Source organism: Pinus tabuliformis, chromosome 1_1 (genome assembly GCF_031772625.1).
Source record: "Pinus tabuliformis cultivar Carrire ecotype Pingquan chromosome 1_1, CPIR1, whole genome shotgun sequence".
Classification (NCBI taxonomy): Eukaryota; Viridiplantae; Streptophyta; class Pinopsida; order Pinales; family Pinaceae; genus Pinus; species Pinus tabuliformis.
In genome coordinates this window covers 660,643,667-660,659,012 of record NC_142297.1, presented here as the reverse complement: position 1 = coordinate 660,659,012, position 15,346 = coordinate 660,643,667, and positions in this window count along the sequence as shown.

Genomic DNA, 15,346 nt, shown 5'->3' with positions numbered 1-15,346 from the left:
AATGCTTCAGAACTCATTATTCACATCAATCTTGGAGCTCTGACATCCCATAGCACATCCAGGAGTCTTCAACACATCCAACTCAACTATTTCTGGGTAAGTTCGCTTCACTTGTCTTTTGCAACATTTATGTCACTTTTCGTGTTTTGGCTTGTGTGAGTGTTGTATGCTTGATTTATGTGAACTCTTGTTGTCTTTTACATGCATATTAGCTTCTACAAGCACTGTTTCAGTTTTCATTGGCATCTCACAGTTGTCGCATGCATGACACTGTTTTGCACAAAAAATCACCAATTCGGCGACTCGTCTCACACACATGCATGTTTTTCAGTTTTTTGAATCTTGCATCCACTGTTTGCATGCATGATCATTCGCATCTGCTTACACTCAGCATCACCATGCATTCACATCTTCATTTTCTTTCAATTGTCCGTCAATGGGTATGGCAACCTTGGCCCGGACTCTGCCTAACCAAGATAGCATTGCACAACTCTGAGAGGGAAGGCTCTGCCTGCCTCCCAGAAAGTGTACAATTCTAGCTGGTGACTTCCCTCCACTATTTCCTTGCGTAATTCTGAGAGGTAATGACTATTGGCCCAGAGAATTGCGCAATTCAATCCCTGGGCCTACAGCTCTTGCCAGCTGAAATTGCATATTTGCACAATCCTAGCACCCAGCAGGCTAGTCTAGATTGTGCATTACGCAATTCCAGTAGCCAGCCAGCCTCCACATAATTCGCACTACCTTTTATGCAGTTCCGACAGCTAGTCCCCCAACCTCCAAGTGAAAATTGCACAATCCTTTCCAGTCAATCCCTAGGTATGTAGCATGTCATCCCTCAAGTGTGCTTTGTTTTTAGCTGGCAGATTTCTTCCCATGCATGTCACCATGTCTCTAGATATAGCAGGTGTTCTTCCATCTCTCAGCAGTTTAGGATCAATGGCCTCCAAGAGAGCAGGTTAAAAGGACACTAATGGAAGTGCAACTGGAAAAAACAGTTGAGCAAGTGTCTACGAGTTTGTCAATCTATGAATACACCAAGTTGATTGTAGATAAAGACATCAAGCTGAAATGGAAAGAGGTCAATGATGCATTCTCAAGCACATTCAGGGAAGGTCTCGAAGACCGCCAAGTTTATGTGACCATTCACAAGCATGGCTTGTATCAAATTGCACACAAGTATCCTGCATTCCCATATTGGACATGATACGTTGGATCATCTCGCACACTGATCTCGATATGATGACATTGAGTAGTGTCATCAGGACAGAGATTTCTACTTTCAGGGCACAGGATTATCAGCAGATGTACCATTTCTCGAATCCAGTGATCACCATGGAGACACCTTTCAGCCTACCTAGCAACAATTCCAAATCGAGGGATATCTTGAAGAAATAGGTAAAGGAGCCAGTAAAATTCAAGATGACACCAAACCAGATTTACAAGATGAAGATACTGCGGAAGGCATATCAATACTTGGTCATCTTTACATGTCATTTGTATGGCTAAGAGAGCATGAAGATCTTCCCGCAAAGTTTGGTGATCTCGTTGGACCAACTGACCAGTGAAGGCAAAGCATGCAACTGGTTTGACATGTTGGATCATAGGCTGAAGGAATAGGTCACAAGATCTCAGAAGCTTCCCAAAGGTCAGCAAGCAGAAATATACATGGTTCCCTACATATTGGATGCAATATGCGCTTGTCAAGAGTTCTCGGGCATGAAGTGGGCATGGAAATCGACAGAAACCTCTATTAACGCTTATTGTAAATTATTTTATGAATGCAGCTTCAAAGGAGTTAGCACACAATTGTCAAATCATTTTGTCACCCCAGTGTACAAGAAGATATTTGAGTAGGATCCACCTTGCATGTCAAAGGAAACAATGGAGGTAATGATTGATATAGCGGATTAGTATGCCTCGCTGTCTGACACCTTCATATGGATGTACAACATGGAGAAGCCTCTGCATGTGTTGCCAAAGTTTTCCATGGACAAGCTCATCATGCAAGAAGTATCATACCACATCTCAGCAAGACTGTTAGTTAGGCTTCACCAAAAGAAGAAGGCACCTTGGCCCACTCTTCCATTGCAGATCAGGTTGTACGAGATACGAAACCTCAAGCATGCGGATGTCAAATCAGAGGAGATCAAGAAATATCCTTTTGATGTCTGAAGTTTTAATCAGTATGACTGTTATAGCTCCAAATCTCACTCTTATGGTTTGTGATGATGTACTCATGGCCTAGGGCAACCCCTCCTTCTAGACCTGGTCCTCAAATTAAAAAACAGTGTTTTATCCCTTATACGCGACATTGCCCTGAGTTAAACGCGTGTATACGCGGGTCTGTGTATATCCAACCCGCGTATATGTATTAAAACACTTAAAAAAATATAAAATTCCTTATTTTCGGGCGGAGATCGCGGGTTTTACCTGCTGATCACCTGTTAGTGCCCATGGCCCAACTGTTCCCAACCAACTCCCAACTAAAAAAACTACTTTGGGAGAGGTATAAAAAGACCTCAAAGAGAAGGCCTAAAGGAAGATAGAAGAGAGAGAAAGGTTATTATGCTGAGATTTTTCCCCTGACCAGGTCTGAAGTCCCTTGTGCCTTCTGCACTTCCCCCATTTGTCCAGGAAACCTTTGTTTCCTTGTGTGTTGATGTTCATCCACCATTTATGACATCATGGAGAGAGTCATGGAAGGAGTTTGTTGAAGGCTTGAGGCTGGAACAGATCCGGAAGGAAGCTTTGCTTGGAGCTTGCTGAAGGTGATTCAGGTGAAAATATTCCTTTTTATGTACTTTATTTGTCTATAATAAAAGAAACACATGTCTTGGTTCCCGAAATGAATATTCTTTATGTTAATGATAGTCATGTTTAGAATTCATATGTAAATGGTTGTTTGGATTTCATAACTAACTATCTTTATTTATAACATGAAGATGGTTTCTTTATAAGGTTTTGTCCATATACTGTTGTGTTCTTTGAATTGGTTGTTTTTCAGGACAAAAGAGAAGAAGGGAACTCCAAGAAGGGTTTGGACCCTAAAGGCCTTCTCAAACGTAGGACCTAAGGTACGTACCCTTTACAATAGAATTTGCTTATAATAGCATAATGGCTGTGTGAATGTGTGCTTCTTTGAATAGACAACTTTCAGTCTGCTAGGGTTTCAACCCAAAAAGCCCTAGGGGAACATTTCCCTCCATCAGAATTGGTGACTCCACTGGGGACAACACTCTTGTTGTTCCTAGTTTGGGTGTTTTTCAAGCCAATCAGGGCTCAGCTGCCTGTTTATTTGTTGTTGTTGTCTGATCTGTTTTTGAACTTTAAGTTTTTGCTAGTTTCTTCAGTTTGTTTTTTTATTTTTCTTGAAATCTTTTATAGACGTTGGTTTTCTTAGTTACAGAGGCATATGTACACATGTTGCTTTAAGTGAACTCGCGTATACGCAGGTTTCCTTAGTTACAGTAGCGTATACACGCATTCTGTACATAAGTACAGTCACGTATATCTTGCAATTTTCAAGATTTGTAAATCTTTTTGTCTCTGAAGGTCTGTCTGGTAGTTTGAGTCAGTCTGAAATAGTCATTTTCCAGTATCAGTTATTTGTTTTACAGCGAGCATCTTGTTCCGAATTCTCTCTGAGTATAAGAAGTATTGGTCCTGTTTTTCGTTGATTGCAAGAGTCATCATTTTTGCTAAAGCACGCAAAATTTCTTGCTAGGAATCTTGGCTTCTCTGATTCATCAGGGTAGGAAGATTGATCTCAATCTTTGTGTTAACCTTGCTTTTGGTGACTTTTTGTTTGCTTGACAAAAACCGCTTTTTGTGACCATCCACTTCTTTGTTTCATGAAAATTTGTTGATTGACACTTTCTTGGAATTTGTCTTTTTTATCTTTCTGGTTTTCATTGCCAAAGCTTTCATTGTTGCTTTTGATTGTTAAGAGCACTTTTAAACACATTTATTTTTGTTGAGTTTTCATCCGTTGTGTGGTGTCAACTTGCAAAACTGTTTATTGCCTATTCTTCAATCACAAGTTTCAGTGTTGTTGAGAGCATTTTTTGAAAAGACTCTTTTGTTGTTCCTTTTGAAGAAAATCTTTTGAAAAACTTAGTTTTGCTTTCTTGAACTTGGTTTTCATTTGGTTTCCTTTTAGTGAGTGAAAGTGCTTTATGTTTGTCTTAGAACTTGTTTTTAGTGTTTAGACGAAATGAATAGTAGCATCTCATATTCCATCTAGACATTTTAAGTGGCAAGATAAAGATTGATAAGCAAGCAACTTTCATTTTTTGTTTTTAGAGTAGTTTTAAATCTTGCATCCACATATATTTGTTGCATTAGGATAGATTTGCATACCTTTTTAGGCATACATAGCATTGTTAAGTTTTGTGAGTGTGAAGCGTGAATTAACAAAAAGAAAAGAAAATTTTGTTTTATTAGAAGTTCCTCTGAACCCTATAGAAATTGCTCTTCATCGAAAAACGAAAAAGTGCATGTGCATGTAGTTAAGTTTTTATTAATTTCTTTTGCGTCAAAAAACACCACTAGTTTCACTTCCATTACCTTGTGACTTAAAGAACAGCCTATTTTAAAATCAAGCGCTAACTAAAATTCACTAGAACTTTTTGTTCTAGTCAGTTACACCAACAATTTTAGGATTTTAGGGCCTTGGATTAGGTGAGTGGAGAGTTAACTCTCCAAGGCCATATAAACGTCAAACGTAGGAGTCTGAATAACGAGAGAAAATCCAATAGCGTTAGGAAGACCAGGAAAGCTCCGGATCTGGGAGTTAAGCACGAGGGTCTGTGAAGAAAGGGAAGAGAGATACCCCCTCTCCTACTTGTCCGAACTTACCTCACGACTGTTCCGCTTGGCTTTTGCAACGAGTTGGTATCCATAGTTGCTACTCCTAGGGATCTACACAGGTGGCTATGGAGGGGAATCTCGTGGCACCTAAGGTCGACGTTGCATCACTCTCGATAGTACTACTGGAGGGCACCCTTGCGAAGCTTGGGGGCTTGCACCGGCGCAGGTTGTTGTTAGGAGGTCAGCGCAACTTCCTCTAATACCTTCGCTGATAGGACTGGGCCCTCATCATCCCAGACTATCTTCGGAAGGCCCCTTAATTCACTTTCTTGTATTTTGGTGTCCGGTCCTAATCACCCAGAGCGGAAATACTTGGAAGTTGTTTGAATGGTTGTTATCTTTAGAGACTTTATAGTGTGTGCTCTGTGCTCTTAGTTGTCCTAGCTTTCAATTTTTTGAGTCTTTAGTTAGATCATAACAAAAAATTCAAAGTGGTTGACCGATCTCCCAGACAGTCTCGAAGACTTCGTGGTCTTTCACCACCAAGTTTAGAGCCTTCTCCTAGAAGGCGCAGAGGTAATACTACCGGTGGGTTCCATCCCACGCCGGTTGACGCATCGGGGATTGATCCTCCTCTCAGGGGCATTAGTGTTCAAGCAAGGCCTGGCACTTCTGAACAAGAGAGGGACACTCCAGTCCTTTCTCGAGTTCTCTTTCAAGCGGAGAATAACATAGAGGTAGAAGAACTCTCAGAGTCGTTAGTGGCTCCGAATTCTCCACTACCATCTAGTCATCCAAACGTATTACAATACGTTGGGACTCCGACGCATAGACCGTCAAGTCCAGGTTACGCTACGCGCTTACCATCGATGACCACTACTGGAAGCATGGCTTCTACAAGTGCTACGACTATGCAAACTCCAACATCAATGCAAGGAGGAGGAACGATTTCCATCTCCTCTGCTTCCTTGTTTGGATCTTTTGCTAGCACATCTTTAGTTGGGTCTACCTCCATTCCGTCCACGAGTGGAAATTCCCAAACCAATGCTTTTGGTACTAGATTCTTCCCATTTGGCACACACTCACAGGGTATTCCATCGGTTCCATTTAGTGCCGCTACGTCCATGATGGGCGGATCGGCTTCATTCCAGGGTTTTCCTTTCGGAAGAGGTCATATACCACATTCCAACCCGACGATAGGATCCATGCCTTTTTCTTCTGTAGGACAAAGCAGCAATTCTTTCCAATGATGGAATAACCCTGAGATTAGTGGCGCGGGAACTAGGAATCCGTTTATCGGCCAACAAGGGAATAGGCCGTACTCCATGGTTAGTTCATTTCAAAGTATTCCTCCCCTAGCTTCGGCTTGGAATCCTTATCAGGGGTTATCAACCCCTTATAATCCTTTAGGAGGAAACTTTGCTGGTTATAGAGGTTTTGCGGCCGAAGTTGGTCAAACTCAGAATTTTGCTGGATCAAAAGGCTTGCCTTTTGGTTCATCCGGTTCTAAGGGTTACTTCGGGCAGTCTGGTGCCTCCCAAAATCCAGGACAATCTTTTCAGAACTTTGGGAGTTCTGCCCAGTCTGGATGGAATCCCCAAGGTCCTCCTAGGCTTCCATTTCTGGCAACGTTGAACTTGCCAGATCTCACTAAGTTAACAAATGACCCAATCAAATACAATCCGGCCTGGCCTCCGGTCCCAACCAAACTCCCTTCGGACATTCCAAAATTCGAAGGGAAGAGCGGTGAAGACCCAAGCGACCATGTAACCACATTCCATTTGTGGTGCTCATCTAACTCCCTTATCGATGACTCGATTAGGTTGAGACTCTTTCAATGCACCTTGACTGGTAATGCGGCCAAATGGTATATAGAGTTGCCAGGGGGCAGCTTTACATCTTTCGCTGACTTAGCCAATATTTTCTTAAATCATTTCCAGTTGCCTGTCCGTTATGATGCCGGAACTGAACTTCTGGCCACTTTTCGTCAAGATAAGGCAACTCACATTTCTAACCATATTCAGGAATGGAGACGGAGAAAGAAGCTCATTAAAGTCGAAATCCCTCCGGAGTACCGTCTCGAGTGGTTTTTGAAATCTTTACAACCCGAGATCTCCAAGGATGTCTCCATGTCTGGAGTCTATTCTGAGGAGCAAGCCATTTTTAGGGCCTAGCAATTAGAATTGATCTACTCTCAGTCTGGGATCCTACAAAAATACTTGCGAGATACTCCTGGGTCTAAGGTTGACGTAGCTAAGTCAAAGCTAGGTCCTGTTGATGCCCCGAAAATCGTTGTATCAACATTGGGGGATAACCACCCGGTCCGAACCTTAGTACAGCTCCTTTTCCGTTTGGAATGGTGGCTCCAACTGGGGATAATGGGACCAGTTTCCCAGTAATGGATAAACGGGATGAATGAATGATTGGTTGATTAATCTAATGATAGGCGAATAACTTAATCTATCGGCGAAATAAAAGAAATACTACTAATCCCGGGAACTATTGTATTTTTTAAAGTGTAGCGCTTGATGATCTATGTTTATAAACAGGCATGTAGATGACTCTATTCAATAAACATGGACTTTTATTCATTCAAGAATTACTCTACTTAAATCGTTAAACAAAAGGATTAGCGCAATATTGCTACACTTTATATATCATCGATACATATATGATCAAAGGAAGAGCATCCCATAAACATCCAATAGTGGAAGGAATAGAGAAATGTTGTTAAAACACATACATATATTCGATAATAGCAAAGGAAATCAAATAACAATTCATATGAAAAGAATGAATTCAGACATAGATAATAGTACCATATGGGCTGCTAAACACTCCCAATATCAATCGTTATTTGAGATTCTTCTTCCAACGTAGAAATACTTTCAAACAAAGACAGTAGTGCACATTTGCATAAAAGCTTCCTTGTCAAAATTAGAATAATTGGTCCAATTTTATAAAAGAATATGGCTGAAGCACAATAGTGCAACTTCAGTCTTTAAGTCAAGTACAAAACTTTACGACCCTTTCTAAAAACATGAAAGGGTCTATAAATACTTAATTAAGCTAACTATCTATGAAACTGAAATCCTACTTAATTGGTATCAATTAATTTTGATCGTAATTTCCTCAACAATCTGGCAGTCGTCGGCATGACTCATCAAGTAGGTTGTTTGCCTTTGAATCTAAGCTGACTTATCGCAAGCATCGGCTCCACTTCGGGTGGTCTGTTGAGGCGAGAGCTAAGCTGGGCAGCATAGGTGGCATCCTGAATATCGGGGATAATATACCCGATTGCATCTGTAAGGCACTTGAGGGCGGCTCTTTGAGTGTGTGGTTTTACCAAGAAGAACCAATAGGTGTCCCATGTTAAACTGTTAATTCCAGCAATTAATCTCCCCTTTTCCTCTAGATCCGGATAACATGACTGCTCCAACATTTTCATCGCTGTAAATTTTCCTGGTGTGCATTGGGAAATAATGTTTGAAAAGTAGAGAGTGTTATTAACTAATTCAACCAAATTGCTTGAAGTTGATTTGCACCTTGAAACTACCCTCTCTGCTTTCATTAACTGGGACTGCCATTCTGTAAATAATATATCTTTATGTGACTCTAAAATTCTTGGTAAATTCGCCGCTTGTCCTTGGTCAGTATCTTGCCAGTCAAGAAATGCAGCTATTGTTTCTTCAGCTTGATCCAATTCCGTCCTAGCCTTTTCTACTTTCTCACTTATTGATGCCGTTAACTCACACAGTGGCTCTGCCTGGGCGATTTGTTGACATAGAAGTTTGATTTGTGCTATCAGTGTCGTATTTATTTGTAGTTCTTCTACTCTGAATTCAGTTATTTGTGGAACGCCCTTTGTCTTCTCAAGCTTTGCTGATAGTTGAGCAATCTGCTCATCTTTGGTTTTCAGCATTTTCTCATTTGTTGCCTTCAATTGTGCCAAGGCTTCTGACAATTCTTTCTGCTTTTGGATTGCGTTGTGGTCAATCCTTTGTTTCTCTGCCTGCAATTGTTGAGTTAGTTGATTGTTCACTTGCTGTTGTGTCAACAATTGCTGTTCTGCCTGCTCCGCTTTCTGCTTTGCTTCAGTTAGCTGTGCCTGTAATAAGAAGATTTCCTGGTCTTTTGTTTTCAATAAAAGACTCACCTCTGATGCCTTGTCTATTGTTGCTGCTGAATAGGCTCCAGCATATTGTGACAGTTTTGTCAGGTCATCAGAGGGGTCAAATTCCTCCTTCCAAACCACATTGCCCGTGACCGTCTGTTCTGGGAAAAGGGAAGGTTGATCAATCCTTCTTCTCTTCCTCTGTCGTTTTACTACAGCTTTATGCCTTGGGCTGTAGAAGACATCCAAGGGAGGAATCTCTTCTACCTGCAAAATAATTTGATCGGAGGGGTCCTTTGGTATTATTTCTACTTCCTTTGAAATGGGTGGGCCGCTGGTTCCACTTTGAATCTGTTGTGAAGTGGTTTCCTGTGTGTCTGCTGCTTTCAAAGTTTCAGTGTTCTTTGAACATTCTAGACTGCTGATAATAGAATCAAATTACTGCCATTCCTGGAGCAATTTAGGATCAATATGAGTATCCACATTTACTTCAATGTTGGTCTGTTTTTGCTCTTTAGTCTGGGTCTCCTCCCGCACTTTCTCCTCCTCTTTAGTCTGAATTTCCTCTTGTGGTTTTTCTTGTTCTTTTGTTGTAACCGGAGGTTCCTTTGACTGTTCCTGTTCAGGCTCACTTGATGATGTTGTTGGGGTTGTCGCTAACAGATCTAGAGGCAGAGTTTGCAACCTCTATTCTCTAAGTCTGTTGAATTCAACCAACCCTTCATCTTGATATTTCATTCTGGAAAATGCCTTAACCTACATTATTGACTCGGCTGAGGAGAACAGGTCATTGAACATATCTTCTTTATGATCAAACTTTGCCAATTTGGCCTATTCAAGTGCATTATAGGCGACTTTGTTGGGATCAAATTGCCTATTGGGGAGAGTTGCTAGAGTTAATGATTTTATCTTTGTAGCTTCTTTCTCTGCATGTTTGAAATCATGCAACGTGTAGACACTGCATCTAAAAGGAAAAGAGGGCCAGCCCTGCTTCTTGTTTTTCTTGAGGGTCTGTGTGACTCCCTCGGCAATGATCTGATAAGCTATTTCCCTCGCCAGCAGTTTATCAGGTATGTACAAGGGAAGGACATGAGGTTCGGCTTGGCTACCGAAAACTCTTATATAAGTGAACTTTTCCTCCCCGAACCATCTTCCTACTGATGTTAAGTCAATCCCGGCTTGGTAGGAAATCTTGGGAGCAGGTTTATCAAAAATAGAATAATGAATGGGTAACATAAAGCCATTGCAGACTTGGTATAAATGGTGCTTATAAGAAGATTTCCACAATTTCTGATGGTATATGTGAATAGGCATGGGGTCTTGTGACGTCCACCTCCAGCCGAGCACAGGAAATTCAGAATTAAAACACAAGGTATCTAAAATATAGGCACTATAGTAGAATGGGGGAATTAACCTTTCAGTAACACGGGTCTTATTTCTAAACTCAAGAACAGCTGTTGCTAGTTTATCTGAGAGTATAGTTGCCCAATCCATTATTTCACTGTTACACACCGCTTCTATCAAGGGAACCATTTCTATAGTGAAATTAGCGGAATCGTGCAACCCCCACAATCTACACATCATTATTCCAGCATAACAATAAGGAGAACATAGGGAATCAATCGAGTACTTACCGAAAGATTCATGTTTGTGTTTTGCCGGATTTTGTCTCCAATCCCGGATGGGTTCAGATTCAATTTCATTCTCTTTTCGGAATTTCTCCAAGAACGCCTTGTTGTACTTCTTCTCTGGCTCAAGAAAATGGTACATTTGCCTTAAATCATCAGCCTTGAATGACCCAAAAATTCTCCCGTCTCTGGTGCAGAAGGTTCTGTCCATGATTGGGATTTCCTCAATTGCCCACCGTACTACATCTGTATATGGGAGAATTTATTCCCGAGCTGCTATTCGATGAAGGAAGGAGTCAGCTAAGTCCTTTAAAGTACCATCAGATTTCCGAGTTGAATCTGCAGAGGCTTGTACTATTGTCACTTCAGGTTCTTCGGCTTCAATCAAATTGTAGGTACTTTGCCAAGTAGTTTTACCGAGACCAGAACATGTAGTATCAGATATCAATCCTTTCTTTTTATTTTTTGGATCAGCGACGGCTTGTCCTGTGGCTGGCGCAGCGGAAGCGACTGTGGTTTTCTTAGACTTCTTCCCCATTTTGTTTAAGTTTTCTGCTTTGGAAGAATTCTGCACAGGCGTGAAAATAAGCGTAACACAGAGAATTGGTAGTGAAAATCGAATATGAGAGAGATATATCGATCAATGCGTGATGAGGGATTAACTTTAAAGTGGCTGCGGATACAATCTATGGGAAGATTTTAGGATTTACAATTACATTAAATGGCCGTTTAGAACCTGCCAATCCTTTAAATGCCCATCATATCATTAATCGGCCGAATGATTTGTTTAAGCGTGCCTGGATGTTTTGGCGGTTGAGCGCAGGTAAATCATTGTTCGACAGATCAAGATTTTAATATGAATTGATCATAATATCCCTTTGTCTTAACGGCTTTTTTGAAATTTGCGCTTTTGGCTTTATCGCAATCGGGCGTCGGGGAAAACGTAACTCCTTATATTGATACCTTTTGAAATCCCCGATCGCCGATAGCGATATCGCATCGCATCGGGAGTGTGAGCACTTTTACGGACACATGGATGGTATATCGTTGATCGCCGATAGCGATATCGCATTGCATCGGGAGTGTGAGCACTTTTACGGACGCATGGATGGTATATCGCCGATCGCCGATAGCGATATCGCGTCGCATCGGGTGTATTATCTGGGGTGCTTTAAAAACATGCATAGCATATCGCCGATCGCTGATAGCGATATCGCGTCGCATCGGAGTGAATTACCTGGGGTGCTTTAAGAACATGCATAGTATATTGCCGATCACCGATAGCGATATCGCATCGGGGAAAATGAATGGGTCGTTAAAGTATGCTTCCTATGTCATTGCGATATGCGATCTTGCGATCGCTTTATCGCAATGATAAAAGATTGATTATTTGTATTATTAAGATCAAAATGGGTTTATCGAAAAGGTTTTCATAATGTTTTTTCATTTTGTTTTCGGACCTTTTTTGAATAATACAATGTTGATACCAATCAAAACTAAAGGGACCCATTTCATATGATAGTTTTCCTAAATAAATAATGATATGAAATGGGGGGTTGTTGTAGAGCACAACAATTGGCGATTCGCTGGAAGAAACAGTTATCTCTGAAAAGTATGGAAATACTTTAACTTTTTCAAAATAGAGTTCTCATTAAAGGGGAAAATTCTAATATAACTAGGTATATATGCATTCTAAATAAAATGAATCTATCTTTGTTAATTTCCTCTCTTGTTTAAAATTAGATACATTCTAAGTTTTAAATTGGCGTTTATTGGTTTATAATGATAAAACAGAGAACCTTTCCAAATCAGCTTTTAGAATTGACTCCTTTGTCATAGGTAGAGCCTCTGCTGCCAGCAAACGTTCATAGTTTCGACAGGGATACCTTTAAACCATATTATTGTCCATTGTCCCATCCATTTAAGAGTGTGATTAACAGAATGAATTCAAAACATGTTTTCACATGTTGTATTTCCTTTATTTTTCTGTTATTGCTAAGATAAAAAGGCATTGTCCTGGTTTGGTGGCCAGCTATCGACAATGCCATTCACTGGTAGTAATCTAACCGAACAAGCTGGCTCGTGATGAGACCCCTTGTCTTATAATTCTAAGCCATTACCCTGTTTTGGTATGCAGTATTGGTAATGTCGGTTAAACTATTTCCCTATGATCATGGTAAGCAGGCTTGTAATAAGACCTCTTATCTTTAATATCAGATATTTTAGAATTACACTCTGAGTAACCATAAACTTTGGTGAATGGGATGGACAATTTTCTCCTTAAGAATAAATGGATGACAAGGTAAGAGTTAAAGATTCTGAAGTTGGATTAGTTTCTGTTCTGATATTGATAACCCTTTTTGTGGCCAATCTGAAAACATAAAATGATTTACAATACTTCTAAACTTTGAGAAGGGTTCACAAAAATTGAATTGTGATTTTGGAATGCAATTATACCTAGTTTCCTAGAAATTATCCCTCTTATGTAAGACTTCTATTATTTAAAAGTAAATATCCACACTACTTCTGTGGAGAAACTTTCAAATACAGCAAAGGTCAATGGAAGATACCTTACAACTTTATTTTCTAATGGTCCTACAAACTACAAAACTCTATTAAACCAAAAAAAGGAGAAGGGGTTACCTCCTCAATTAAAGAATTTCTTTAAGAGAAGGCCATTAACAGGGAGTGAATCTCTCAAACCTGATAAATCTTGTAATATGAAGGTCGAATGGCCTATCTTCTCACAGATCTGAAATGGCCCAAGCCACATCTTCTGGAACTTGGTGTGTTTTCCCTTGTCCTCATGGGCTTTGTCCCATTTCAGAACTAAATCACCGACTTGAAATTGTTTTGAACCGGATGAGACTGAATCAAAGGATGACTTGATGATTTGCTGATGTTTTGCATGAATAACCTTGGCTTTTTCCCTTTCCTCTTCTAATTTTAGAATTTGGTCATGTCTAAGTTGAATAGAAGAAGAAGGGCTTTCCTCAATAAACTGAACTAAGGCTAGAGAAGGAAGAACAAGATTTGTTGGTAACACTGCTTCTTTTCCATACACAAGGTTAAATAGAGAAGATCCTATGGAAGCCTTCTGTGTTATCCTATCAGCCCATAGTGCGAATATTAAGGATTTGTGCCATGTTTTATGGTTCTGTTCGATAGTTCGCTTAATAATTTTAATCAGATTTTTATTTGTAGACTCTGCTAAACCATTACCATGAGGATAGTAATTAGCGGAATATTTTAATTTAAATCCTCTTTTTATAGCGAAATCAAACATAGCATTGCCTGAAAAGTAAGATGCATTATCAAAAACAAGAGAATTTGGGACACCAAACCTGGTAATGATGAATTGATCTATAAACTCAATGATTGCCTCAGAATTTGTTGTCTTCAAAGGAATTTCTTCGACCCACTTAGTAAAATAATCGGTAGCAGTAAGGATATACTTATGTTGTTTGGTAGAATGCGGAGTAATTTCCCCAATGATATCCAATCCCCATTGCTCAAATGGTTGTTCAACGTTGACCGACTGTAAAGGAAAAGCTGATTTTCTTTGTCTTCCACTAGAAGTTTGACAATTTTGGCATTTCCTTACATATTCATGAGCATCTCTAAATAGAGTGGGCCAATAATAGCCAGCATGAATGATTTTATGGGCTGTTGTGTCAGCTCCAAAATGTCCTCCTGTTGGTCCATCGTGTATTTCCTACAAAACCTTTTGTGCTTCAGGTTTTTCTAGGCATCTTAATAAGATTGAATCATAATTTCGCCTAAAAAGCACATCATCAATAATTGTGAAATTTTTTGCTTTCAATCTAATGGCCCTTTTGTTTTTGTAAGACAGGTTAGGAGGTGCATATCCATTTTTCAAATAAAATATTAAGTCAGCATATTGTGACTCAGAATCAGTAATACTTATCTGGTTGATTTCTTCGGTTTGATCTGTATCACCTGATTCTGGAATGTTGGATGCTCCTGCCAATAACCTGCAAAAACCTTGGCCTCTAACAATCTTTGCTGGTTTAATTTCTAAGTCATATTCTTAAAGTGTTGTAACCCAATTTGCCCTTTTTTCACCTAGTTCCTTTTGGATCAATAGTTGCCTTACTGCAGGAAAAGGAACTATAACTTTTGTGTGGGTTTTTAAAAGGAAGGGTCTGTAATGTTTGACAGCTTTATATACAGCAAAGGCTTGTTTTTCTACTTCGGAGTAATTCAATTCAGCACCCTGAAGATTTGAACTATAAAATGAAATAGGTGCTTCCACATTGTGATCATTGAGCTGCATGAGTACTACTGCATAGGACAAGTTGGATGCGATAGTATACAATGTAAAATGATTAGAAAAATTAGGAGTATTTAAAGCTAGGGCATTGATTATTGATTGCTTGATTAAATCAAACGCTTCCTTTTCTGCTGATCCCCACTTAAAGACTAAATTTTTCTTAATCATAGTTTGAAGTGGCAAAATAATTTGAGAAAAATCTGGAACAAATCTTTTGACAAAATTGATTTGGCCTAAAAATGACTGCATGGATTTTTTATTATGAGGGAAAGAGATTTCTTTGATCCGGTCAGGATCAATATAAATGTCGTCTTTAGACACAATAAAGCCTAAGAGATTTCCTTGGTCAAGAGCGAAGAAAGATTTTTTAGGGTTAAGAGAAATACCATATCTTTTGCAGCGTTGAAAGATTTGATTAGATCATGCAAATGATTGGACTTTTCCTTAGAAAATACAGTAATATCGTCTAGATAGACGACTACTGTTCTATTAATCAAC